This window comes from Prionailurus viverrinus, chromosome B4 (assembly GCF_022837055.1).
Source record: "Prionailurus viverrinus isolate Anna chromosome B4, UM_Priviv_1.0, whole genome shotgun sequence".
Classification (NCBI taxonomy): domain Eukaryota; kingdom Metazoa; phylum Chordata; class Mammalia; order Carnivora; family Felidae; genus Prionailurus; species Prionailurus viverrinus.
The window spans coordinates 12230701-12257912 of record NC_062567.1 but is presented as its reverse complement, the minus strand read 5'-3'; the positions used below and the strand labels follow the sequence as shown (position 1 = coordinate 12257912).

The window sequence follows — 27212 nt, the reverse complement described above, 5'->3', positions numbered from 1 at the left end:
TGAGAGCCACTGCAAGGAGGGCGAGAAGCTCTCCCAGCCTGGTTCTGGCCCATCTTGTCTTGTTCTAGTGGCTTCCAAAACATGGTCCGCTGTATGAGAAATGCCATGCCATGCCTGATGCAAAGGAGAGTCATCTCTAGAACTAGGTTCTGTTCTGATAATCTCTCTAGTTCCATCCCCACACATGGAGAAGTAGGTGCCAGCCCTGGGCTACAAGAGCCACTGGCAAGAAGTAAATGCTCAGTGGGTGTCTGTTCAACCAGTGAACACTTTTCGTTCTATCCACCTTCAATTTCACAATGATGGGAGGCAAGGTTAGCCAAAAGCAATTGGATATTTTCATGAACATCACAGCCTCTTCGCAGGCTTGGGACCAGCTAGTGTTACTCTCCTTGAAATAGTAAGAGAAGTTGCTTTGGTTTACAGAGTTGAGGGATAGCTTGGACTTTAAATTCACAGAAGACAGGAAGGTAACAAAGATGTTTGCTTTCCGGGCATCTGGAAATTTCACCTGGGTACATTTCAATTCAATGTGACAAATGTTTGCTAAGGATCTAGTGCATCCAAAGGAGGATACTACGAGAGACAAAGATGAAAAAGGAATAATCTTACTGTAAGAGGCTAAAGAGCCCCCAGCATGGTACCTGGCACATGGTGAGCATTCAATGGGGGATTGATATTTTTTTTTTTTTTTTTTTTTTTTTGACAGATGTAAACAATTTATTTTTTTTTTTTTCTTCTGAAATTTATTGACAAATTGGTTTCCATACAACACCCAGTGCTCATCCCAAAAGGTGCCCTCCTCAATACCCATCACCCACCCCCTCCTCCCTCCCACCCCCCATCAACCCTCAGTTTGTTCTCAGTTTTTAACAGTCTCTTATGCTTTGGCTCTCTCCCTTTCTAACCTCTTTTTTTTTTTTTTCCTTCCCCTCCCCCATGGGTTCCTGTTAAGTTTCTCAGGATCCACATAAGAGTGAGACCATATGGTATCTGTCTTTCTCTGTATGGCTTATTTCACTTAGCATCACACTCTCCAGTTCCATCCACGTTGCTACAAAAGGCCATATTTCATTTTTTCTCATTGCCATGTAATATTCCATTGTGTATATAAACCACAATTTCTTTATCCATTCATCAGTTGATGGACATTTAGGCTCTTTCCATAATTTGGCTATTGTTGAGAGTGCTGCTATGAACATTGGGGTACAAGTGGCCCTATGCATCAGTGCTCCTGTATCCCTTGGATAAATTCCTAGCAGTGCTATTGCTGGGTCATAGGGTAGGTCTATTTTTAATTTTCTGAGGAACCTCCACACTGCTTTCCAGAGCGGCTGCACCAATTTGCATTCCCACCAACAGTGCAAGAGGGTTCCCGTTTCTCCACATCCTCTCCAGCATCTATAGTCTCCTGATTTGTTCATTTTGGCCACTCTGACTGGCGTGAGGTGATACCTGAGTGTGGTTTTGATTTGTATTTCCCTGATAAGGAGCGATGCTGAACATCTTTTCATGTGTCTGTTGGCCATCCGGATGTCTTCTTTAGAGAAGTGTCTATTCATGTTTTCTGCCCATTTCTTCACTGGGTTATTTGTTTTTCGGGTGTGGAGTTTGGTGAGCTCTTTATAGATTTTGGATACTAGCCCTTTGTCCGATATGTCATTTGTGAATATCTTTTCCCATTCCGTTGGTTGCCTTTTAGTTTTGTTGGTTGTTTCCTTTGCTGTGCAGAAGCTTTTTATCTTCATAAGGTCCCAGTAATTCACTTTTGCTTTTAATTCCCTTGCCTTTGGGGATGTGTCGAGGAAGAGATTGCTATGGCTGAGGTCAGAGAGGTCTTTTCCTGCTTTCTCCTCTAAGGTTTTGATGGTTTCCTGTCTCACATTTAGGTCCTTTATCCATTTTGAGTTTATTTTTGTGAATGGTGTGAGAAAGTGGTCTAGTTTCAACCTTCTGCATGTTGCTGTCCAGTTCTCCCAGCACCATTTGTTAAAGAGGCTGTCTTTTTTCCATTGGATGTTCTTTCCTGCTTTGTCAAAGATGAGTTGGCCATACTTTTGTGGGTCTAGTTCTGGGGTTTCTATTCTATTCCATTGGTCTATGTGTCTGTTTTGGTGCCAATACCATGCTGTCTTGATGATGACAGCTTTGTAGTAGAGGCTAAAGTCTGGGATTGTGATGCCTCCTGCTTTGGTCTTCTTCTTCAAAATTCCTTTGGCTATTCGGGGCCTTTTGTGGTTCCATATGAATTTTAGGATTGCTTGTTCTAGTTTCGAGAAGAATGCTGGTGCAATTTTGATTGGGATTGCATTGAATGTGTAGATAGCTTTGGGTAGTATTGACATTTTGACAATATTTATTTTTCCAATCCATGAGCAGGGAATGTCTTTCCATTTCTTTAAATCTTCTTCAATTTCCTTCAGAAGCTTTCTATAGTTTTCAGCATACAGATCCTTTACATCTTTGGTTAGATTTATTCCTAGGTATTTTATGCTTCTTGGTGCAATTGTGAATGGGATCAGTTTCTTTATTTGTCTTTCTGTTGCTTCATTGTTAGTGTATAAGAATGCAACTGATTTCTGTACATTGATTTTGTAGCCTGCAACTTTGCTGAATTCCTGTATCAGTTCTAGCAGACTTTTGGTGGAGTCTATCGGATTTTCCATGTATAATATCATGTCATCTGCAAAAAGTGAAAGCTTGACTTCATCTTTGCCAATTTTGATGCCTTTGATTTCCTTTTGTTGTCTGATTGCTGATGCTAGAACTTCCAGCACTATGTTAAACAGCAGCGGTGAGAGTGGGCATCCTTGTCGTGTTCCTGATCTCAGGGAAAAAGCTTTCAGTTTTTCCCCGTTGAGGATGATGTTAGCTGTGGGCTTTTCATAAATGGCTTTTATGATCTTTAAGTATGTTCCTTCTATCCCGACTTTCTCAAGGGTTTTTATTAAGAAAGGGTGCTGGATTTTGTCGAAGGCCTTTTCTGCATCGATTGACAGGATCATATGGTTCTTCTCTCTTTTTTTGTTAATGTGATGTATCACGTTGATTGATTTGCGAATGTTGAACCAGCCCTGCATCCCAGGAATGAATCCCACTTGATCATGGTGAATAATTCTTTTTATATGCCGTTGAATTCGATTTGCTAGTATCTTATTGAGAATTTTTGCATCCATATTCATCAGGGATATTGGCCTGTAGTTCTCTTTTTTTACTGGGTCTCTGTCTGGTTTAGGAATCAAAGTAATACTGGCTTCATAGAATGAGTCTGGAAGTTTTCCTTCCCTTTCTATTTCTTGGAATAGCTTGAGAAGGATAGGTATTATCTCTGCTTTAAACGTCTGATAGAACTCCCCTGGGAAGCCATCTGGTCCTGGACTCTTATTTGTTGGGAGATTTTTGATAACCGATTCAATTTCTTCGCTGGTTATGGGTCTGTTCAAGCTTTCTATTTCCTCCTGATTGAGTTTTGGAAGCGTGTGGGTGTTCAGGAATTCGTCCATTTCTTCCAGGTTGTCCAATTTGTTGGCATATAAGTTTTCATAGTATTCCCTGATAATTGTTTGTATCTCTGAGGGATTGGTTGTAATAGTTCCATTTTCATTCATGATTGTATCTATTTGGGTCATCTCCCTTTTCTTTTTGAGAAGCCTGGCTAGAGGTTTGTCAATTTTGTTTATTTTTTCAAAAAACCAACTCTTGGTTTCGTTGATCTGCTCTACAGTTTTTTTAGTTTCTATATTGTTTATTTCTGCTCTGATCTTTATTATTTCTCTTCTTCTGCTGGGCTTAGGCTGCCTTTGCTGTTCTGCTTCTAGTTCCTTTAGGTGTGCTGTTAGATTTTGTATTTGGGATTTTTCTTGTTTCTTGAGATAGGCCTGGATTGCAATGTATTTTCCTCTCAGGACTGCCTTTGCTGTGTCCCAAAGCGTTTGGATTGTTGTATTTTCATTTTCGTTTGTTTCCATATATTTTTTAATTTCTTCTCTAATTGCCTGGTTGACCCACTCATTCGTTAGTAGGATGTTCTTTAACCTCCATGCTTTTGGAGGTTTTCCAGACTTTTTCCTGTGGTTGATTTCAAGCTTCATGGCATTGTGGTCTGAAAGTAAGCATGGTATAATTTCAATTCTGGTAAACTTATGAAGGGCTGTTTTGTGACCCAGTATATGATCTATCTTGGAGAATGTTCCATGTGCACTCGAGAAGAAAGTATATTCTGTTGCTTTGGGATGCAGAGTTCTAAATATATCTGTCAAGTCCATCTCATCCAATGTCTCATTCAGGGCCCTTGTTTCTTTATTGACCGTGTGTCTAGTTGATCTATCCATTTCTGTAAATGGTGTATTAAAGTCCCCTGCAATTACCACATTCTTATCAATAAGGTTGCTTATGTTTATGAGTAATTGTTTTATATATTTGGGGGCTCCGGTATTCGGTGCATAGACATTGATAATTGTTAGCTCTTCCTGATGGATAGACCCTGTAACTATTATATAATGTCCTTCTTCATCTCTTGTTACAGCCTTTAATTTAAAGTCTAGTTTGTCTGATATAAGTATGGCTACTCCAGCTTTCTTTTGGCTTCCAGTCGCATGATAAATAGTTCTCCATCCCCTCACTCTCAATCTAAAGGTGTCCTCAGGTCTAAAATGAGTCTCTTGTAGACAGCAAATAGATGGGTCTTGTTTTTTTATCCATTCTGATACCCTATGTCTTTTGGTTGGCGCATTTAATCCATTTACATTCAGTGTTATTATAGAAAGATACGGGTTTAGAGTCATTGTGATGTCTGTATGTTTTATGCTTATAGTGATGTCTCTGGGACTTTGTCTCACAGGGTCCCCCTTAGGATCTCTTGTAGGGCTGGTTTAGTGGTGACAAATTCCTTCAGTTTTTGTTTGTTTGGGAAGACCTTTATCTCTCCTTCTATTCTAAATGACAGACTTGCTGGATAAAGGATTCTTGGCTGCATATTTTTTCTGTCTAGCACCCTGAAAATCTCTTGCCAATTCTTTCTGGCCTGCCAAGTTTCAAAAGAGAGATCAGTCACGAGTCTTATAGGTCTCCCTTTATATGTGAGGGCACGTTTACCCCTTGCTGCTTTCAGAATTTTCTCTTTATCCTTGTATTTTCCCAGTTTCACTATGATATGTCGTGCAGAAGATCGATTCAAGTTACGTCTGAAGGGAGTTCTCTGTGCCTCTTGGATTTCAATGCCTTTTTCCTTCCCCAGTTCAGGGAAGTTCTCAGCTATGATTTCTTCAAGTACCCCTTCAGCACCTTTCCCTCTCTCTTCCTCCTCTGGGATACCAATTATGCGTATATTATTTCTTTTTAGTGTATCACTTAATTCTCTAATTTTCCCCTCATACTCCTGGATTTTTTTATCTCTCTTTTTCTCAGCTTCCTCTTTTTCCATAACTTTATCTTCTAGTTCACCTATTCTCTCCTCTGCCTCTTCAAGCCGAGCTGTGGTGGTTTCCATTTTGTTATGCATTTCGTTTAAAGCGTTTTTCAGCTCCTCGTGACTGTTCCTTAGTCCCTTGATCTCTGTAGCAAGAGATTCTCTGCTGTCCTGTATACTGTTTTCAAGCCCAGCGATTAATTTTATGACTATTATTCTAAATTCACTTTCTGTTATATTATTTAAATCCTTTTTGATCAGCTCATTAGCTGTTGTTATTTCCTGGAGATTCTTCTGAGGGGAGTTCTTCCGCTTGGTCATTTTGGATAGTCCCTGGCGTGGTGAGGACCTGCAGGGCACTTCCCCTGTGCTGTGGTGTATACCTGGAGTTGGTGGGCGGGGCCGCAGTCAGACCTGATGTCTGCCCCCAGCCCACCGCTGGGGCCACAGTCAGACTGGTGTGTGCCTTCTCTTCCCCTCTCCTAGGGGCGGGATTCACTGTGGGGTGGTGTGGCTCGTCTGGGCTACTTGCACCCTGCCAGGCTTGTGATGCTGGGGATCTGGCGTATTAGCTGGGGTGGGTAGGCAAGGTGCTCGGGGGCAGGAGGGGCAGGCTTAGATCGCTTCTCCTTAGGTGATCCACTTCAGGAGGGGCCCTGTGGCAGCGGGAGGGAGTCAGATCCGCTGCCGGAGGTTTGGCTCCGCAGAAGCGCAGAGTTGGGTGTTTGCGCGGAGCGAGCAAGTTCCCTGGCAGGAACCGGTTCCCTTTGGGATTTCGGCTGGGGGATGGGCGGGGGAAATGGCGCTGGCGAGCGCCTTTGTTCCCCACCAAACTGAGCTCTGTTGTCAGGGGGCTCAGCAGCTCTCCCTCCCTTTGTCCTCCAGCCTTCCCGCTTTCCGAGCAGAGCTGTTAATTTCTGACCTCCCAGACGCTAAGTCGCGCTTGCTGTCGGAACACAGTCCGCCCGGCCCCTCCACTTTTGCAAGCCCGACTCGGGGGCTCTGCTTGGCCGGCGAGCCGCCCCTCCGCCCCGGCTCCCTCCCGCCAGTCCGTGGAGCGCGCACCGCCTCGCAGCCCTTCCTACCCTCTTCCGTGGGCCTCTCGTCTGCGTTTGGCTCCGGCGACTCTGTTCTGCTAATCCTCTGGCGGTTTTCTGGGTTATTTAGGCAGGTGTAGATGGAATCTAAGTGATCAGCAGGACGTGCGGTGAGCCCAGCGTCCTCCTAAGCCGCCATCTTGCCGCAACTCCGATATTTTTTATATATTAGTGGGACACCTGCAATGTTCCAGTGAATGCAGTAACGTTGGAAAAGAGGTCCCAAGCAGATGTTCTGGGAAGATGTGTCTGGCTAAGATTCATCAGTGCTGGAGGGTTTGGGAGGGCTCTCTGGAGGAGGGGGGCATTTAGGCAAGGCTGCACAAAGAGTTTTTACAAGGAGGCATCCTGGGGGCATGAGCAACGAAAGGCATGTTTTGGGATTTGTAAGCAGCCCGCTGAGGCTCATACACATGATGCATGGCAGGTCCACAGTGAAGACACTGACACAGGCACCGGATCCAGAGGAAGCGACCTGTGTTAGGATGGTAATTAAATGGGCAGCGTGCGTATAGACTGAATGCTGGAGACGGGATGAGTTAGGAAACTAAAGCAATTTTCATTGTTCCCGGGGGATTTTAAGAGCAGGAGAACTACATGTCAGGGCAGAAGAAGCCCGGAAGAGCACTCTCTTTTTCACCCTTCTCTAACTTACAAAATATCATGCTGGGAGTAGTGTAAAGTACTCCTTTTAATCATACTTTAAACCAAGAAGTAAAAAAAGTAAAAAAAAAAAATTTATAAAGCCTTAAAAGTGGGCCAGAAACATCATGACTTGAATACTTATTGACCTCTCAAATGTGTTAGTTATTGATGGGAAAACATTAAATCAAAATATTTACAATTAAAAAGTTCAGTCATTGAAGTCTGCATTCTCAAAGCCACACGATGGCCACTATTAATATGACGTCGTAGGAAGTTCTTCATAAAACTGCGTTGAAGCCCCCACTTTCTATGTTGTTGGTTTCATTACCTTCAAGAGATTATGGAATTTCAAAAGTATTATCTACAATAATAACGCTATGTGTTTCTTTGAAGAGCTTAAGGCACTGTACACACTTTAATTAAATCTCCTAATGTCCTTGCAAAGTTGGCAAGGGATCAGCAGAAGGTGAGTCATCGGAAAGTATCCAGCTAGAAGACTGGACCATAGGACATACTTTTAGATGAAACCCACTTTTGATTATTATTGTTCCCATTTCACCAATGAGGAAATGGGGTTATTATTCAGAGGAGGATGATGAGCTATCTTCTATTTTCACTGAAGGCAAAATACAATGCCATAGGCTCTGTAAGCATTTCCTGGGAGACCTTTAAAAATTGTACAAACACCATGACCCCTGAGGTTTCTCCTTTGAGAGCTGACCAACATTTATGAATAAACACCTAAAATGTGCACCAAGAGAATATACATTATCCGTCTTTTGCAAAATCAAAAACAAAACAAAAAAACCACAGGACAAGAATCCCAATTTATCATGATGTACAGTCTTTAAACCTTGATTGACTGGTTGGCCAGAAGTTCGGCTAGTTCTTTCCATAGACTCTTATCCCCAAGCTTCCCCCCTACAACACCAGAGAGAAGAGCGGGCACCGGTCTGTTGGAGATCAGGGAATAGAACTGGTTAGGTTGAAGACAGTACGAATCGCAGGGCTAGAAAAAATGTTGAAGAGTAGAAAACTGGACAAGTCTTGACTCACGGTTCTACCCTTTGGATAGCGGTACAGATTCCAAAGTCAGATGGTGAAAAACAAACATGCATGCAGTAATCTTAGAGGCTCCTGTTTATAAAACAACTCCACTTCTACCAAAGGAAATGAAAGGGCCCAAACCACCTTACCAGACCACGACGCCACTGTGTCAATCTAACCACCTTCTGATGTCCCAGAAAATGCGGTCGTGTCGCCCAGGAAAACATCCGAGTTTGGAAAAAAAAATCGTGAAAAAAGGTAAATGTTATTGTTTTAGGCAATAATTTCTTTTCACCGAAGTGTTAAAAACAAACAAAGATATGAATAATGAAATCCTATGGCAATATTTGGTTGAATGATGGTTATATTGATCCAGACTATGCTTAAAATTGTTTGGCTTATCATAAAAATGAAAATGTAAATACAAAAATTTTGATGACAACTTGTGGAGCCTCAAGTTTGAGGAAAATTGTCTCCAAAAGACAGTCTTTATTAGTGGAACTAGGGAAGAAGGCAAGATGACAAATTTTGCCTAGTTCTAAAACAGTGTGGCACCTGACACAGAAACCTCTTTTTTGGGAAAGACTAGTATTTGATGCACTAAAAATAACAAACAGCTTATCTCTACTCCTGAAAGCCGATTTACTACAATGGGATCAAGGGCAAATCTAATAGCTTCATGGGTCATACAGCAATAATTTCTCTTTTCCAATCTTTGAGATGGCAGGGGAAAAATGCTCTAATGGAATTCTCTAGATAAAAAAGATTCACTAAATTAGGAAATTTTTCTATAGGCAAACAACAAATTTTTAAATAACCAATCCTTAGTCACATATATGTATTGCAATATAAAGGGAATGTAATTGCTTATGTATTTTCCCCCATAAAAATAAGGTACCCTAAAAGATTTAGGAAGGTTTGTCTAGCCAATAATGTATTTTATTTTTATTTTACTTTATTTTTTAATGTTTATTTATTTTTGAGAGAGAGAGAGGGGGGGGGAGTGGGAGAGGGGCAGAAAGAGAAGGAGACAGAGAATCTGAAGCAGGCCCTAGGCTCTAAGCTGTCAGCACAGAGCCTGATGTGGGGCTTGAACCCACAAACTGTGAGTTCATGACCTGAGCCGAGGTCAGACGCTCAAGTGACTGAGCCACCCAGGCGCCCCAGCACTATATTTTGATTTGGAATCTTACTCATCACTATTACCTGCTTCCTAAGAATTCCCACAAAGCATTTATATATTTATATACTTATACATTTCATTTCACTGTAGTTCTGACATATTTTACCGATATTGCCAGTGTACCAAAGGACTATAATTTTAATCTTCTCCTTGGATAGACTTACATCTGTAGCTTTACTAATTATAATAAATTCCCTAAATAAAAAAGGCAGTTTTAAATGAAATTATAGATCTGCTAAAACACATTGAAGTATGAAATGCATCTAAATAAGGTATGGTTTTGAATTTAGGTTAATAGTTTTAAAATAAGTAAAATCAATATTTTATTAAATATTATTTTAAAATGATAATAGTTAACAATAATTAACATATGTAAATTTCAGTGACTGTTAAATGCTATTTGATCTCAGAATTTTTGAGCAGAAAGGGACCATGCAGATCATTTAATTCAATGACTTCATTTTTAGGTGCAAACACTGACTGCTCGATCTCCTGAAGGCCAGACAGCCCCAGATAGAACCCAGTTCCCCAATTTGACAGGCAAGTGTTTCTTTCCTTTAACCATGGAGATATTTGCTACAAACATCACATTAAGTTATCCTGGTATCCATTAACGTGGGAGTACTATTCAGAGGTGACATCACTCAATGGCCCAAGGAAGAAGCTACACTTATCTGGGACCAGAAAATCCTATCCCAACCCCACTGCTGACTGGATGCCATCAAGCAGGCCATTTAATTGCACTGCACTTTCCTCTTCCTAATTATAAAAATAAGGACTCGAGTAATTTAGACTTCCCTGCTTAAATTGGCTGTTGCAATCAGTAGTAATAAAAATAACTCTAAAGCATACAGCATATCTAAGTGCAAAAGAAATGCTTAATAACAAAAACTCATCTTCACTATATTTAAACCAAGGAGTAATAACCACTTTTAGTCATAATTAGGAGGGAGTATATATTAGCTGTTGTGCGTCCTGAACACGCTAATGCAGGTGTATATCTAACAAGTACAGTAGCTCTTACTTTTTATAATCTATCTTTATGTTGACCTAAGCCAGATAGTGATTATCAGTGGAGAATAAATGAGAAATGTCTGGCTTCTGAAATGCACCAGGCTTCCCTAACAGAGAGAAGTGTTAACAGACTACCTAGTGTTTCTAACAGAATCAGAAAATTTTACTACCGAATCACCCTGTACCTGATAGATGGCATGGCATAAACCCCACCAAATACTATTCCCTAATAGTCAAATATAAGTTTCCTGACATGTAAAATCATCCATCTTGAGCTGACCTTTAAAAGACAAACAAAAATTTAGCAACTGGATTCTCCTGGACTCTGAGAGGGATAGAAAGAATTAAGAAGTAGGTTTTAAAAGCATTGCATAATACAGTTTTTTTTCTAGAAGAAAATGTATATACTTTGCATAGAGAATAACCTGAAAGAAATTACCCAGAGAGGCTAAGTCCTGATACTGGTTTCGGGTAATGGGAGCCAGCACAGACAGAAGAAGTCTGGGGAGGCCACTTTGTTGTGAGTTTCCATACCCACTAAGTACCAAAGGGCAGAATTGGGAAAGGTTTCTCACCATCATCAGCTCATGCCTGGCGTGCGTCCTTTACCCACGGTTTCCTTTTCTGGATTGGAGGTCTCCGTCTTAAATTTAAACAAGCATGGCTTTCGGTGTTTAATTACAATTTAATGGAAATACTACTCGCATTCAAATTAGCTTTTAGTTTTCACATCACGAGTGTGCATCCGAGTTATTGTGTCATTATAATCTCATGTTATAATGGCTTCATAATGCAAGTCCCTGCAGGGTTGAATTAGTAGTTTCCTATGGTAATCGCCCATCGCTATAATATCATAATCACATAAGCACGGTCCCCACGTGCCTTCCACTGCAATCATTTTGACATGGTAAGAGCATTTTAATAGTATTAGCATAGATTCTCCGGAGAAATCATCTCATTGTCACTGCATTACCATATAAGATTAATGGTGGTAGGAAAGCTCAAAAAAAAAAAAAAAAAAAGGCAATGCTCAGCAATAAAGTGCGTGCATTTTGCACTGAGGTTTGCGACACAACCCTGAATTGAACAGACGCCCTTGCACACCATGGACGGGTTTTGTTTGGGTTTTCTTTGTGTTTGTTTGTTCAGGACTCAGACAGTGGTAATCAGTTGGGTCAGTCCCTCTCTGTGATACAGAAAGAAACAGCCCTAGTCCCTGTCTTCAAGGAGTTTACTGTTTAATCAGGTTCGCAACAAGTTCTATAGAGCATAGAGCTCAATGCAATTCATAGGCTCCAAATAAACAAAGTACTCTGGTAACCGGCATTTAAGTAGACGGTGAGAACAAACCACACAAGGTGTTCCTCAAGGGAAACGGTTGATAATTATAAAGGGTTAAACAGACTGAACATGAGGGCTGCGTGACAGAAATGGAATGCACGTTATCAGGGCTCCTAAGAGTCAGGCTGGCGTCTTCATTCCGCATTCACTAAGGCTGCGGAGAAGGCAGGCCACTGAAGGCACCAGTAGCGGCCACGGCCAGAGCCACGGCTTCCTGGCCAGAGGAAGCGGGAACAGGTTTCGGACAGGAAGCGTCTCCTCTGCACATATCTCCCCCGCTGGGTGGACAGAATGGAAGCCTGACCTTGTTCTTTACTGCTAAGAGAATAAGCAGAGACGGTCTCCGAAGCATCAGACCAAGGGCCAGCAAAAGGAAACTCCTACTCGGAAAAGCACTGCCCAGCCCCTACTACTCTCCTTGGGTTGAAGCCACAGGGCTAAATGACTAGGTTGTGTCAGGGACGAATGGCACACGCTGCAAGACTGGCAGTCTATTGTGTTCACTTGAGGGGCTTCTAATCATCTGGTACTGTCTGGGGACACCACAGGAGAATTGCAAACAGATGATCGTAAGTCTCAAGGAATCCTCTCCGCTCGGTGTGTGAGTGAGAACGTCACAGCCAGCATTCGGCACCGTGACTGGCCCAGAGCAGGCATCCGGTAAGCGCTGAGGATGGACGGATGCGTAAATTAACACGGCTGGAAGGAACACACTGTGCTGTGGGTCTGAGCACACGGGCAGCAGATTGGGAATACGTGCGCTCCCATGGCATTAACAGCGGAGGAATTAACAACTGGCAATGTCTCTTGTATTATTAAAGACCTGCTTTGCCTTCTTGTTCTGGTAGATGACAGCATTCTGAGGGGGAAGGGTTGCTAATTTCCCTTTTCTTAAATTGTGCGGGCCTGGGAGATCTTGGAGCTACTCACTGGCTCAGTATCCGAAAAGAAGTAATACTGCTTTTTTAATTGGAAGACGACCAGGGGAAAGATTGTTCTCTGAGTGCTCAAAACTACTTTTACCAACAAGCTGTAGAGCAATATAAACGTATTACATAAACAAAATTAGCTGTCCTTCCTTCAGAAGTTATTTTTAATTTTCATAGGTAAAGTCTATGGGCACCTGCCACCCAATTCTTCCTTGGGCTCTTGGTTAGGCATCCTACGTAATTAAACTCTTCTGGCTCATTCTTCCCAGGAACATCTGCCATTATGAATTCATATCAGAATTTACTTTTATTACCCCTGATTACCAGTTTTTCTTATTATTTGCTTGGTTATTAGACATACAGAGTAAAAATCAAGAATCAAGAATGGGATGTTTGAATCCAAAGGTACTCCCCTTAAGAACACAAATCTTACTTATTTTGTAAAAGATATCTTGACACTGTTTAGGAAAATGTCATTTTCCTTTCTCACTCAAATGTATTAAAGGCAACAGAAAACATTCCTGATAATGTTCAATAGAGTTCATCTTTTATTTGACACAAGCAATAGTCAGTAGCTATTAAATATCTAGAGTACCACCAAATATTAAGGCTCTGCTGCTGTATTTCAGAAATGTAAGAATGCAACAGAACACTCTTATGAACATATCACTATTTCCTCAATAGGAAGAAATGCTAGAGCTTGACGAAGCACACAGATGTTTCAAAAAGTTGATAGGATCAACGTGTGTCTTTGGGCAAATGTAGCAGTGAGCCTCAGTTTTCTCCCAGATAAAACAAAGGAGTTAAACAAGATGATCTCCAAAGTTCTTTCCGGACACAAATTCCACGATTCTAGGCAAAAAGGCAGTAAATGACCTGTAAAGAACTCGTGCAGTGGCTCCCCGTGACTTCACCTTGTTTAGACATTAGATAAACGGGGATATTTATATAGTCGAAAATCAGACAGAACATTTCTATACGACAAATGAGAAGCCTATTGATATCTTTCTAATTCTTTTTCTGAACCACCCTCTAACCACATTACAGCATTTACTTTACTATAAACTTCAGATTATTATGGACAGAAGAATGAAATAAACATACCTCACAAGTCAGATTATTACTTTTTAAATTATCACTCTTTATAATGCTTACGACTAACAGTACAATAGAGACACCAGGATCAAATAATGCTGGCTCTGTTAGCCTCAAATAAATGATGCTCAGTATCTAAGCACTTGAAAACTCTTGGCTATTTCCCAAATAACAGCTAAAATGATCCATTATCTACCTATGTACATGTGTATATATGTGCATTTATATATATATATATACACACACACACATACATATACAGTGTGCACATTTTCTAATTATCACAATACAAATACGGAGACTATTCTGAAAATTGTTTTGTGCCAACTTCACAGCCAATGATTATTTTATTTCCTCGTGGACAGTGAGATAAGTAAAAAAGTCAGTAATCTGCTTGGTTTTGTCAATGTTTTCAGAAGGTGTGATATATTTCCCACTGGTGGTTCAAACCAATTTTAGGTGATATATGGGCATTTAAGGTCTTTTAAACACATATTTGTTTATTTTAATGTGTTTTAGAAGGGTGCCTGGGTGGCTCAGTTGGTTAAGTGTCTGACTTCGGCTCAGGTCTTGATCTCATGGTTCATGGGTTTGAGCCCCGCATTGGGCTCTGTGCTGACAGCTCGGAGCCTGGATCCTGCTTCAGATTCTGTATCTCCCTGTCTTTCTGGCCCTCCCCTGCTCGCACTCTGTCTCTCTCTCTCAAAAATAAATAAGACATTTAAAAGAATTAAAACAATGTTTTAAACACATATTTGTTTATTTTAATGTGTTTTAGAAAAAAGTATTAATGTTGCAAGCCTCTGACTTTATGGAGATTGTTGTTTTGGATAAGGGTAAAGCAAAAAAAGTGGGTTACTTTAAAAAAATATGTTAAGTAATTAGAAAAGGTAGTACCTGGGCATAGCAAACATGCTTTAAAAATGATAGGAGAATGAATCAAATTTGACAAACTTGATAAATATTAATGAATGATGAATTCATCCATTCTGATGAATATTATGCTGAGTTTGTGAAAATTAAAAGGCATATATCTCTACAGTGTCTTGTAACACATTTCTTTTCTTGGGCCTATCAAAGAACTAACTTCTGTTCTGGGGGTAACATCCTCCTAATTCATCAGAAATATCATCGTGATTTTTTTCTCTGTTCATTTATTTAATTTTGAGACAAAGAGTGAGAGAGAACATGCACACATGAGCTGGGGAGGGGCAGAGAGAGAGAGAGAGGGTGACAAACAATCCCAAGCAGGCTCTGATCTGTCAGTGCAGAGCCTGATGTGGGGCTTGATCCCATGAATCATAAGATCATGACCTGAACTGAAATCGAGAGTGAGAAGCCCAACCCACTGAGCTATTCTGGTGCCCCAATCATGACTTCTAATTAGGCAGGGAAAGCTATCACCCACTTTTCACTCTTAGACCTTTTTCTTGGTCCTATAATTGTTGACATTATTTTAAATGAGGTTGATTTAAAAATATAAATATGATACATGGTGTCAAGAATATAAATTGGGGCATTATGGCTCAGACATGGTGTAGCTACTGAGTAAGCTTTCCAATTTTAGTAGAGAAAACTCTGAAATTTAATACATTGTTCTTTGTATAGAAACAACATATAAAGAAACGTTCCTTTCTGCTAATGGTATGAAATCATTACATTAAATAAGAATAGTTAATGAATATTTATTTTAGCCAAGGTATTACTAACGCAGAGATAAACATAAAGAAGTGAAGACAGGTTCACAAGAAACTATACCATCCCTACATAACGCATTGTGAAAATTCTATATAAAAAAACCTTTTACAATTCTGATTCGGTCTATCAAAAAGCAACGGAATTTAGAAACTAATCCTTTTGACTTTACTATGTCAGGAGTAAGTAGTAGCAAAGGTCCATGAAGTATCCCTAATGCTAGAAGCTGTATATGTTCTTTTATATATTTTAAATCTAACAGTTAAATGAAATTCAATAGACAATATAGAGAACTATGTAAAATCTTCGCAGGGATCATTTTAAACCTGGCTCTCTTAGCTTGAAATATTTTGAGCTTTCTACTAAAATCCACTCATAAACAGAAAGCAAAAATAACAATAACAATAATAATAATAATGCCTGGGAGGAATGAATTATGTCCAAAGGGAGCACTGCCGTGTGGTTTGCAGGACCCTTCCCCACCCCGCACACCCACCAGATCAAATATGTCTGTAAGGCCAAAGGCTCAGGAATGCGAGTGCTCAAAACAGCAGGTTCTTTACTTCTTTTTTTTTTTTTTTTTTTTAAATTTTTTTTTTTTCAACGTTTATTTATTTTTGGGACAGAGAGAGACAGAGCATGAACGGGGGAGGGGCAGAGAGAGGGAGTCACAGAATCGGAAACAGGCTCCAGGCTCTGAGCCATCAACCCAGAGCCCGACGCGGGGCTCGAACTCACGGACCGCGAGATCGTGACCTGGCTGAAGTCGGACGCTTAACCGACTGCGCCACCCAGGCGCCCCTCTTTACTTCTTATACACTAAGCTGCTCCAAAATATTTACGCAAGACAAAGAGGAACACCTTGAAGATGAACTTCTCTGAATGAGAATGGGGCAAATTCAAAGCAATGTTGGGCCTTCGACTTATGCAGGAATGTGAGACTCATAAGAGAGGTCCGGGACAGTCCCTAATCCTCCCTGTGGAAGCTGGGGGGATTTGGATGGGCAGTGTCAGCAACAGGCTGGAGACGGGGCTTTGGAGTAACTTTCCTCAAAGTACATTCAGCAGAGATCTGTTCTTGCCTAGCGGCAATCTGTGAACACCCGTCTTGCAGGAGTAGAGGACATTTTTATAGAAAGTATTGGGCAGAAGGTATTCGCCAGGCATGGGGCATTGGAAGCTAGCACCCTCTTCTTGAATTCCCGTGTTAAATGGATTTGTATAGCTACAGGTGGAAAGTGTCTGAAGCTAAAAGACTCAACTGGGAGAAAATGCGGCCGGGGCAACTCCATGACTGGTAGAAAGGCATTGACTCATGAAATGACAGATATGCCATACTCCAGGGAGTGATAAATAAAAACATGTGTCAAATAATCTAGGTCACAACTAAGAAAGACACTCTCACAGCCTTTCCTAGATAAGGGTCTCAACAGTACTTTTCTATGGCAACATTGGTAGTAAAAAAAACCCCTTCTGCTCACACATGTATTGTCTTACATATGCACTCATACTTCATTATTCAAATGTAATTTGTCCCTGAGCCCATGATGGGTGCATTGCAGGAGGCTATATATTTCATTCATGTCTTTTTTTAAGAAAAAAATCATTTCAGTCCAACTTTTTAATACGAGCATTTTCAAAAGCTTGCAAATGTGGAGAGAACAGTATAATGGACCTCTAGATATCCATCACCCAGCTTCAACAATAAATTCTAATGAAAACAGTTTTTAAGGGGAAAATTAATGTTCCGCAGCTCATTCAAAACTACCAACCAATTATCCCAAATATTACTAACATACTCTTAGAGATCCATGTAACAATCCTCTAAGGGTTTCTGGCTATTAATTAACTACAAAGGACATTTTTTTAGAATTACAAAAACACTATTATTCTATTCTGAAGGAACATTGTAAAGCTTTCCAGAAACAACTATAGTACCCATACTAGAGGCAGGCAGGGAACAGTCAGATTGAGGTATTTGATGCTTTCACGTTCCCAATATTTTTTTTCAAATGTAAGAGCTTTTCTAGCTTCTTAGGCTCATCATCTCTCCTTAGAAACTCTCCTGCTTTCTTAGATGTTTTCAGCCGATAACATGAAGGCAAAAATGCTCGACACGTTTAACAACATGAGGGCAAGATGTTCCCCTCTAGGGGGGAGATCTGAGCTGGGACCACCGTGCCCTCTACATCCTGTTGCCCATTTTGATGATACAAGCATGTGGACTAATCATAGCCAAGTTTTTGGTTCAGAGAGGAAATTCTGGGTAAAAATATTGGCGAGTTGTTATAACAAATATTTGGCGGGTGGTAGTTCAGATGGCAAGGTATACTTAATCATGTACACTTTAAGGTTAGCATCTTAATAAAGTATACAGAACTCACTTAATGTTGCTACAATGTTTATCAAATTACTTCATTGTTTTAGTCACAAGCATAAAGCCCTCCTCCAGGTAACGTTAAGAAGCTCCTATACTGAGTAGACCTCCAAACGCTTGTAGTCGTCAGCTGTCTGCTCAGATTTGATAAGCAACGAAAATAACTCCAAAACTGGTAGTTTCCACAGATCATTATAGTTCAGGAGTATGGGCTGAATTGTGCCGCCCCCCCTCCCCCCGCCCACCTTTATATGTTGGAGTCTTAACCTCAGAATGTAATTGGATTTGGACATAGGGCCTTCATGGAGGTAATTACATTAAAATGGGGTTTTGGGAGTGGGTCCTAATTCAATATGACCATTTTCAATACTTACGAGCAGAAATTAGGACACAGACAACATAGACAAAGAGAAGGCCAAGGGAGGACATAGGGACAGGTGGCCATCTACAAGCCAAGAGATGCTTCATAAGAGACCAAATCTACCAACACCTTGATCTTGGGCTTGTAGCTTCCGGAATTGCCGGCAAGTAAATATCTGTTGTCTAGGTCACCCAGCTGGTGCTACTTTGCTATCGCAACCCTAGCAAAGTAATACCTTCAGTATTGAGGTTGCCTAATCCAAGCTACAGAGTGGCCTTTAGTTACACCCGGGGAATCTGGGGCTAGAGTGAGCAGAAAATTTGTTCAAAGAGCTGGCCGGGCACGTGTGATTCAATCTAACCCTTTTCGACAAAGTTTAATGACAATCAGGTGATAGCTCAGTATATGGACTCAGCGTTATTTACCTCAGTTATTTGTCAGGGTATAATAGGTCAGCTTGCTGAAAAGTTAATCAGATACTACACACAGATTGTGTAGAAGATAGCACGTGACATACCTCTGCACTGGGGGTTGGGCTTTCTATTTCCTCCAAACTTTAGAGAGCACGACTCATAACATTTAACTTTTCAGATGTGTAATGAATATAGTAGATGACACACGTAGAAGTGGGACAGTGTGAACATGATAACTTTAGGAATTTATGACAATATTTAAAATTTTTCAAAAATCAGTAGATATATAATGTTGAAAACAGTAAGCAGTACTAAGACATCCTTGTTGGTACATAGTAATACCAAGGACTTTTCGGGTGCAGTGGACTTTCAATTACAAGGAAACATTAAATTAACAACAGTATTTACCAATATTCTCCTCAAAGTGCTTTTCAAACGCTAAATAATGACCCAATTAAGCCACTGCAAGATAAGCTGTTATTACTCTAGATTTAGTGAAAAGGACTAATAATTACTATTTTAACAGTTTCTGTGAAGAAAGACTCGATGTTTACTGAACACAACTCTGAGAACGCCCCATCGGTTTAGCGAGTAGAGAACAGAAAAACAAAAGGTTGATTAGTTAAGTGAATTCAGGGAAAGACAGAGTTGATTAAGAACGAACAACCATGACCTGTGAAAGCAGCAAATTTAATATGCAAAGCGGTGACCAAAATTGGCAGGAGGCTATTTATGAATACTGCCAATATTCAATGTGGCATACTGACAATGGAGAATCTGTGGTCATGCCCTCAACAACATAATTCATCACACTAGTGCTTGGGGCAGTCATGTCCAAGCAATTTATCATCATCATATCACTCGTCTGAGTAAGAGAGGGGGAGAACTTTGATTGTTAACCTCTAGGGAGAATGGATTTATAGCCAACATCCCTAGGAGCACCGCATGGCTCTGCCCAAAGCAAAACACTCCCTGCTTCACTTCTGCTTAACTCAGAGTAAAAGTGCGAACACACTGCCTCCAAGACAGTGAGAGCAAAACCCAGGTCTGATGCTTTTAGCGCAAAAGTAAGATAGCCAGGAAATCATACTTAAATATTCATTTAAAAATGAATGCCTTAAAAATGCCTTAAAAATGCTTATGGATGAGGCATTTCCAATGTCCTTTGGTGACAAAATCATTTTTGAAATGCATCCACGGATACGGACACTTGGGAAGAATTATCTCTTAACATTGAACCCATGAACATTTCTCTGTGTTGGAAAACTTGGAAGTGAGCTGACAATTAAAAAAAATAATATGTGTGTGTGTGTGTGTGTGTGCGTGTAGTGTTTTTCAAAATAGAAATGAGAGCCTTAATTCCTCTGGACATTGAGCCTTTATGTACTTTACACTTTAACAATGGCTGCCCTTACAGGGTATGATTGAACACCTAAATGCCATTTTGCCCCCTTTGATTAAAATCTTGAAGCTGAGTTGAGCGTTATGGAAACAAGTACCCTGCTGTTTACCAACAGTAAGAGGAACATGAGTCACAACAGCAAGACTTTCAGGGTGCCTTCTCTCTTAGGCTCCCACTATATCTGGTAAACTGGAAATCAGTAATTCCTGGAGGCACATGGATCAGACCTTACCCAAGTACATTAATCAGGATAGGCAAGGTTATGCTGTGGTAACAAACACATCTCCAAATCTTGAGGCCTAAACACAACAAAAGCTTATTTCTAGCTCTCTCTATGGCTAACAGAGGTTGACAGGGGGCTCTGCTCACTGCCCTCATTTCAAGAGCCAAGCTGACAGAACAGCCACTATCTAGAAAATTGGTGGTCACTCCGGCAGAGGGAAAGAAAGTGTGACAGACTTCTCACTGGCTCTTAAAGCGTCTACCTGGAAGTGACATTTCCCTCCACTCACATTGCATTGGCCAAAGCAAGTCACGTGGCCATACCTCACTGGAAGGGGACAGAGAAATGGATAACACTCAACGACTGCCATGAGGCAGAGGCATCTGTATTCAGGCAGATGCTGCCTTCATGAACAGACAGAACCACAGAGCCAGCTTATGCCAGGTGGCCAGGTGGGAGCAGGTATTTTATTTTTCTCCATCTTCCTTATTTTATTTATTTATTTATTTATTTATTTATTTAGCCCGAGGCCACATTTGGTGTGTGAAAAACATGTACAACAATCCTCTTCGGTCCTTCTATTAACAGTGAAGTTCATAGGGCTATGAGCAGGACACCACTGAACCAGGAGTTAATTTTCCCATTGTCATTGTATGGCTCACTGGGGTATTTAAGACATTCGAGGAGAAAGACTCCTGATACAGTAATGCTATAGAACATATGGAAGTAAGGGTAGGCCTTTTCCAAGGCCAGTAGCTCCACCTATGTTACATCCCTTATTCTTTTCTCTTCAACCTCTAAAATCTTTACACGGGGGCTCTCTACCAACTATAATCCCAGCCAGGGCACTGAGGATGCAACCATAGACTTCTCAAAACTCTAAATATTCCATCCCAGGGCACTTGGGTGGTTTGATCGGTTAAACAGCCGACTTGATTTCAGCACAGGTCATGATCTCACGGTTCATGGGTTCGAGCCCCTCGTCAAGCTCTGTGCTGAGTGCAGAGTCTGCTTGAGATTCTCTCTCAGTGTGCCCCTCGCCCACAGAGTTACATAAATAAACTTTAAAATAAACAAATGTTCTTTTCTCTGTTTCTATCTGGGTCAACGTTTAACTACTCACATTTCAACTGTATTAAATTGCATCGTTTCAGAAATTCTTTTCATTTCCGCCATATTCAAACTATTTTCTGCCCTTCACAGGGAAGGGGAAACTTGTCCAGTGAAACCTATCTTTCCCTTAAGTCACCCCCAGAATACACGCTGTGCTGGCCATCCTCCTTTGCTGGCTGCTACTCCACTAACCGTTAAGCATTGGGCTCTTCGATACTGGGTCCAGGATCCTCTTCCCTTCTCCACCTTTATTCTCTCCCTGGATCCTGTGACACATTTCCAATGATTCCCCAATAATTATCTGTGGCTCAGATCTCTCCTGTGAGCTACAGCATAATATACCCACCAGCCTATATGACATTTCCCCTTAGACAGCTGATAGACCCTGTAGGAGGCAGATACTACAATGACACCCAACAACCCCACCCCTCTTAGTATTTGCACCCCTGTGTTGTCCCCGCCACCCCCACCCCTGACACTGCACCAGAGTTGATCTGTGTGATCAACAGCACACAGCAGAAGTGATGGTATGCTACTTCTGAGATCAGGTTCTAAAAGAAGACTGGCTTCCATCTTGGGTTCGCTTTCCCTCTTGGAACGTTTGCCCTGGGGGAAGCCACATCATGAGGAGCCCTGTGGAGAGGTCCATGTGGCAAGGAACTGAACTCTCTGGCCAACAGCCAACTGAAATCTGTCAACAGCCATGGAAGAAGCTAAGAAGCATATCTCACAGCTCCAGTCAAACCGTGACATGACCATAGCCCTGGCTGAAAGATTCACTGGAACGTTATGAAAGACCCTGAGCCGGAACCTCCCCAACTATGCTGTGTGCAAATTTCTGACCCATAGAACCTGAGGCAATGAATGTCTGTTGTTTTGCTCTGCTAAATTTTAGGGTAATTTTTTAGATGTAGTAATAGGTAACTAATCCACACACCACAGATTTAATATGTACCAAATGGAACTTTCCATCTCACCTCCCCCAATTCCCAATTTGTTCTTTCTCTAGCCTTCTCCTTATTGATTAACATCCACATCTGCCCAGTTTCTGAGCCAGCATCTTGAGACTCATCCTTGGTTTCTCCTTATCTTTCACTATCATATCCCATTCATCAGCAAGCTCTACAGAATCAAAATCCAAAGCATTTATCACATCCATTCTTACAACAAATGGATCAAGGGCCCACTTTGCACAAGGCACAGCATCGGGTGCTAGAGAAACAGCCATAAATAAAACATGCACACCCTGCCCTCAAGTGGTTGACATTCTTATAGGAAGGAGTAAATAATTTATAAACAAAATGTGTAATATGTCATATGGGAATAAGTTGTATGCGGGAAAACTAAAGGGAACAGGAGGATGGGAATGCCAGGGTGTTCGAGGGGTGTTAGCATGTGATTTTAAATATGCTTGTCAGGGGGCAGCTGGGTGGCTCAGTTGATTAAGCGTCCAAATCTTGATTTCGGTTCAGGTCATGATCTCGAAATTCATGAGATCAAGCCCCGTGTGGGGCTCTGCACTGACAGCATGAAGACTGCTTGGGATTCTCTCTCTCCCTCTGTTTCTTCTTCTCCTCCTCCTCCTCCTCCTCCTCCTTCCTCTCTCTCTCTCTCTCAAAATCAATAAATACTCTTACTGCCACCCCAGCCTGAGCTACCTCTGCCTTTCACTTGGGCTGCATCATAGCCACCTTCACGTCACTCCCCTGCCCACAACCCTTCAGTGGCTTCCTGTTGCTGTGAGATGAACATCTAGAGACCTTACCAGGCTGCACAAAGCCCTGCATGACCTGGTCCCACCCTGTCTCTCCGACTTCATCTTGAACCAATCACCATCACAAAGACGTTCTGGTCATTACCAGAACATGCCAAGTCCTTTCATGGCTCCTTTGCCCAAGCAGGTCCCACTGCAAGGAAGGAACTTCACTAGGTCCTTCGCATCCTTCCAAACCAGCAGGCCTTGGTGAGGACTCCTTTTCACCACCACATCTAAAGTGCCCCACCACCTCTCTGCTCCATTTTCCTTTATCACAGCCCTCTGTTCACAACTTGTAGCTGTTGGTTAATTAATTTGTTTGTTAGTTCCTTCTTTGTTTGCTCAGGTCTCCCTGCCTCTAACCAGAATATATACCCCTGGAGGCTAGAATCCTCATCTGTCCTGTTCTGTATTGCAGCAGCCCCAGTACGTGTCCAGCTACACAACGCACATTTATTGAATGAATAAACCAACCCTTCCTGACCGCCCTGTAATTCCAACACCAAGTGTGACCAAAAATATCATTAAGTGGCAAAAGCAGAATATTATTTTCACAAATCTATAGGTTTTTCGATCTAGCAGAGACCTAGAGATCAATTACTTTCATGTGCCTAGAAAAGATAAGTAACTTGTGCAAAGTCACAGAGCTGGAATCGGAAATAGAATGAGATTCCACTCACGGGTCCTGAGTATGTTAAACTAGCAACTTGTCTTATAGCCCCCTCTACCCGCGTATCTTTAGTTCCTGTTGGACAGGGGGCATACTTGTGAAAAACAAAGTACAGGGGGGCTCAGTGGTAGGAGCACAGGTTTTGAGTTAGAAAGACATGGGTTTTTTCCCCCTAAACTTTCCAGCAGTGTGGCCTCACCCCTATGCCTTAACTTCCTCTTCAGTATCAGGAGAACACCTCAAGGAGCAGTGTAAAGTGTGAACTTCTAGGGCACAGAGCTCAAAGAAGACCCTTGGTGATTAGCTTTCACTAATGTTGAAAAACATAGGCGTGGGCATTCCTCTTCCGATTCTAAGATCCAGGAATGGGAATAAAATGCATTTTGCATGCATTTGCATTTTGCAATAAAAATGCATGCCCCAATCTATACTACATACATTTTTGTAACTTCCATAAGAATAAAGCAACATCCAGCCTCCACACATGGAAAACGTAATTTCACAGAGCAGCGCGCCGTGAATTTTGTGTTCCAATTCTCCTGTTTTCTGAAATTAAGTTGCTGCCTTGCTTTCCACGGCAAGTTGTCCGATCCCTTTTTCTTTGCAGCGTGCACTGAGATTTCTTTTTAAAAAGGGGTTCATTATTTCCGGAATTGCATCAGGCCTTTAGGATAACTGCTGAACACCCCTGCTGTCTATGCAAAACAAGACGCAACTGGCCAAGTCGGTGTCAGAAGTGTTAGCTCGCTTCTCTCACTGACGCTCATTCTATTTGACAATGACTGCGATGGTCCTTTAGGATAGGAGCAAACGCTTGTCGTTTTCCTCCAGTGTGGCAGTGATTTGAGGGCGAATGGACACGTTTTTACACAAGGCGGAAGCTCTCCTCTGTAAATGTGTCCCCCTCGGAGGTGTCCTGCAACCCGAGGCGCCTCCACAAATATCACAACGTTGCGCCTGTAAACACCGCGCTCTTATCTGTAGGGGAGGCGCACCTATGTGTGTTTGGAATATCTTTACAACAGAAGAACCATGAGACGGTAAAATAAAGGGCAAGGCTGAGGCTCAAGGCTTAGAGGTATGATTTCAAAGCTCAGGAAAGGAGAACCAGCATGTTAGAGAAGCCTCCCCCCCCCCCCCCCCCCCCAGCCCAACGGCCCGACAACCCCTGCAGCATTTCTGTCCAGCAACACTGGGCTGGAGCCACGCGAGGCCCCCCGGGGCCTTCCTCCTCGTGGGACTCTCGGCTTCGGGTTTCAAGCCAGGCTTCGCTGCACTTTAGACTTTGGGGTCACCAACCACCCACTTCCAACACAGACCAGCCTCCTAGGCCTCGCGCAGCCTCACGATCCGCGCGTCTTTGCAGCGCATCTGGAGAAAGGCAGCAGCTCGCCAAAGCGCGGATTGCTTTCAACCTCTCTCCCTCAGGGGGACCATCGCCGGGGCTCCCCGCAGGGATGAACACGAAAGGCTCCCCTGCTCACCCCACCCTTCCTACCCGGCTCACAGCCCCCACGCCCCCGCCCCGGCTCCCGCGCACCTTCCCTCCGCTCGCTGCGCGCCGCCTTCGCCCCCGGGACCCTCGGCGGGGCCAGCGTGCAGGGCCTTTAAGGTCTCCCCACTCCCCTCGCGCTTCACGCTCGGGGCTAGTCTTCTCCCCGCCCCCAGGTCCCAGGGCAGGGTTCCGCGGGTCCCGGCCACGCCCCACTCGGCCCTAGGTCACGCCCTGTGGCTCTTGCCACGCCCTACCCGGCCCTAGGTCACGCCCCGCGGGTCCAGGACCCGCCCCGCCCGCCGCCCGTCCAAGTCCGGGTTCACTCCTGTCGGCTGCCTGTCCTAACCTTGAAGGGGGCAGTAGGCTGGTAGCTGCAGGATCCGTTCAGCTGCCGCACTGGAAGCCTACTTTCTCTGCGTGAGAGTCTATTGTAGATACCCCCCCGCCCCCCAATATCCCGGAAGGAGAGGTTTCTCGTCTCCCTCGAGTTCAGCTGAGTCGAAAGAATTAGGGGCTAGATCCCCCAAGGGGAAAGGAAGCAGCTGCATTTTCCCCAGACTCCAGGTCTCTGTAGAAAAGCCTGGAACATGGAGGCTTTAGTAGCTATTGTAGCTTCCTCCAAGGATAACGGATCGGAGGGGGTGCACTGGCAGTTTGGTATCTTGAACAGGATTTGGATAATCATTCCGAACGCAAAGCGACTTTGGGTTGATTGTCCATTGTTTCATGTCCCTGGACCTGAGGTTTCTCATCCTTACCAGCAGAGTCTGGACGCTTGAAGTGGCCCTACGCTTCAGTGCCAGCTGGCTTAGGGAAAGTGAGTGCACCTGTCGACCAAACCTAGTGCTGGGAACAGTCGCGGCGATACAGGACAATACCCTTAGGTATTACGCTGTATTCAATTAATTTTATCCTGAATTCTGGGGAAAAGGGGATGAGTACTCAGATGGCAAGAATCTCCAGGTGTCGTTTGGAAGGAAGGTAAACGTTTAATAATTAACGATAATAATGATGATGATGATACTTCCTGAAGCCAATTCTCCTCCTCTAGGTCCTGTGTGTAGGTTATCTTGCTTAATTTTTTAGAACAGCCTACATGTGGTGGAATCGTTTCCTCTTCCAATTACAGATAAGAAAACAGATCCCGAAAGAGAAGTCCCTTGTGCCAGGCCAGGGCTAGAACGTGCTGTGGTCGATGTCACTACACCACACCTTCCTGGTAGAGAACAGGGCACTTTGGTAAGACGCTAGGTACTAAACTGATATATTTCAGTCAGAAAAAGAAGAGAAAAGGAAATGAAGGTGTGTGTGTGTGTCTGTCTGTCTGTGTTTTAAGGAGGGTAAAACTATAACTTGGTTGGTGAAGGACAGGCAGGGGGACAAGACTGAAGGAGAGCAATGTTCCTTAAGGAGGTGGCTGCTTAAATCCTAGGAACAGGGAAGGGAATAAAAATAGGGCCCAAGAGTGAGAGAGATAAGAATAAATGTAGAGGTTAAGAACTCCAGAGGAAAGAGTATTGAGAGAGTTCAATATCACTAGGGATGACTGGGGCTCACACGGAGATTGTTTAGTGAATAGATGGATGGAGGGAAGCTTCTAGAGAGATTTCAGTGCTGGCTACCCCTTTGATTGCCCATGCTGCAACCATGAAGCCATATAAATGTGTACCTGACAATGGCTGTTAAAGAGAGGACTAAAAGTCCATCATTTATCATGCTTTGCATTTTACTAGTCTATGCTGCCAGAAGTGAAATTATACACAAGATTCATGTTAAAAAATGACGTCAGCTTTTCTTTATGGAAGTTGCTAAATCCTCCACCGCCCACATTGCACCCATTGTACAAGGTTTGTGACGGATTTCACATGCAGGCTCTCACTTGTATGGCTTTACTCCCTAAAGACGGTGTTAAAGAGAAGCTAGTGTAGATTTTATTTCTCTTTGAAAGA

The 27212-nt window shown here is 42.5% G+C and overlaps 1 protein-coding gene across 1 annotated transcript in view; it reads right to left on the bottom strand.

Moving 5' to 3' along the window:
• PTER (phosphotriesterase related) overlaps positions 1–25379 on the bottom strand; it is a 74276-nt gene extending 48897 nt beyond the window's left edge. The window contains exon 1 of the mRNA XM_047867761.1: positions 25309–25379. The gene's annotated coding sequence lies outside the window, so the exon portion shown is untranslated. The remainder of the gene's footprint in view (positions 1–25308) is intronic.
• Positions 25380–27212: the final 1833 nt, after the last annotated feature.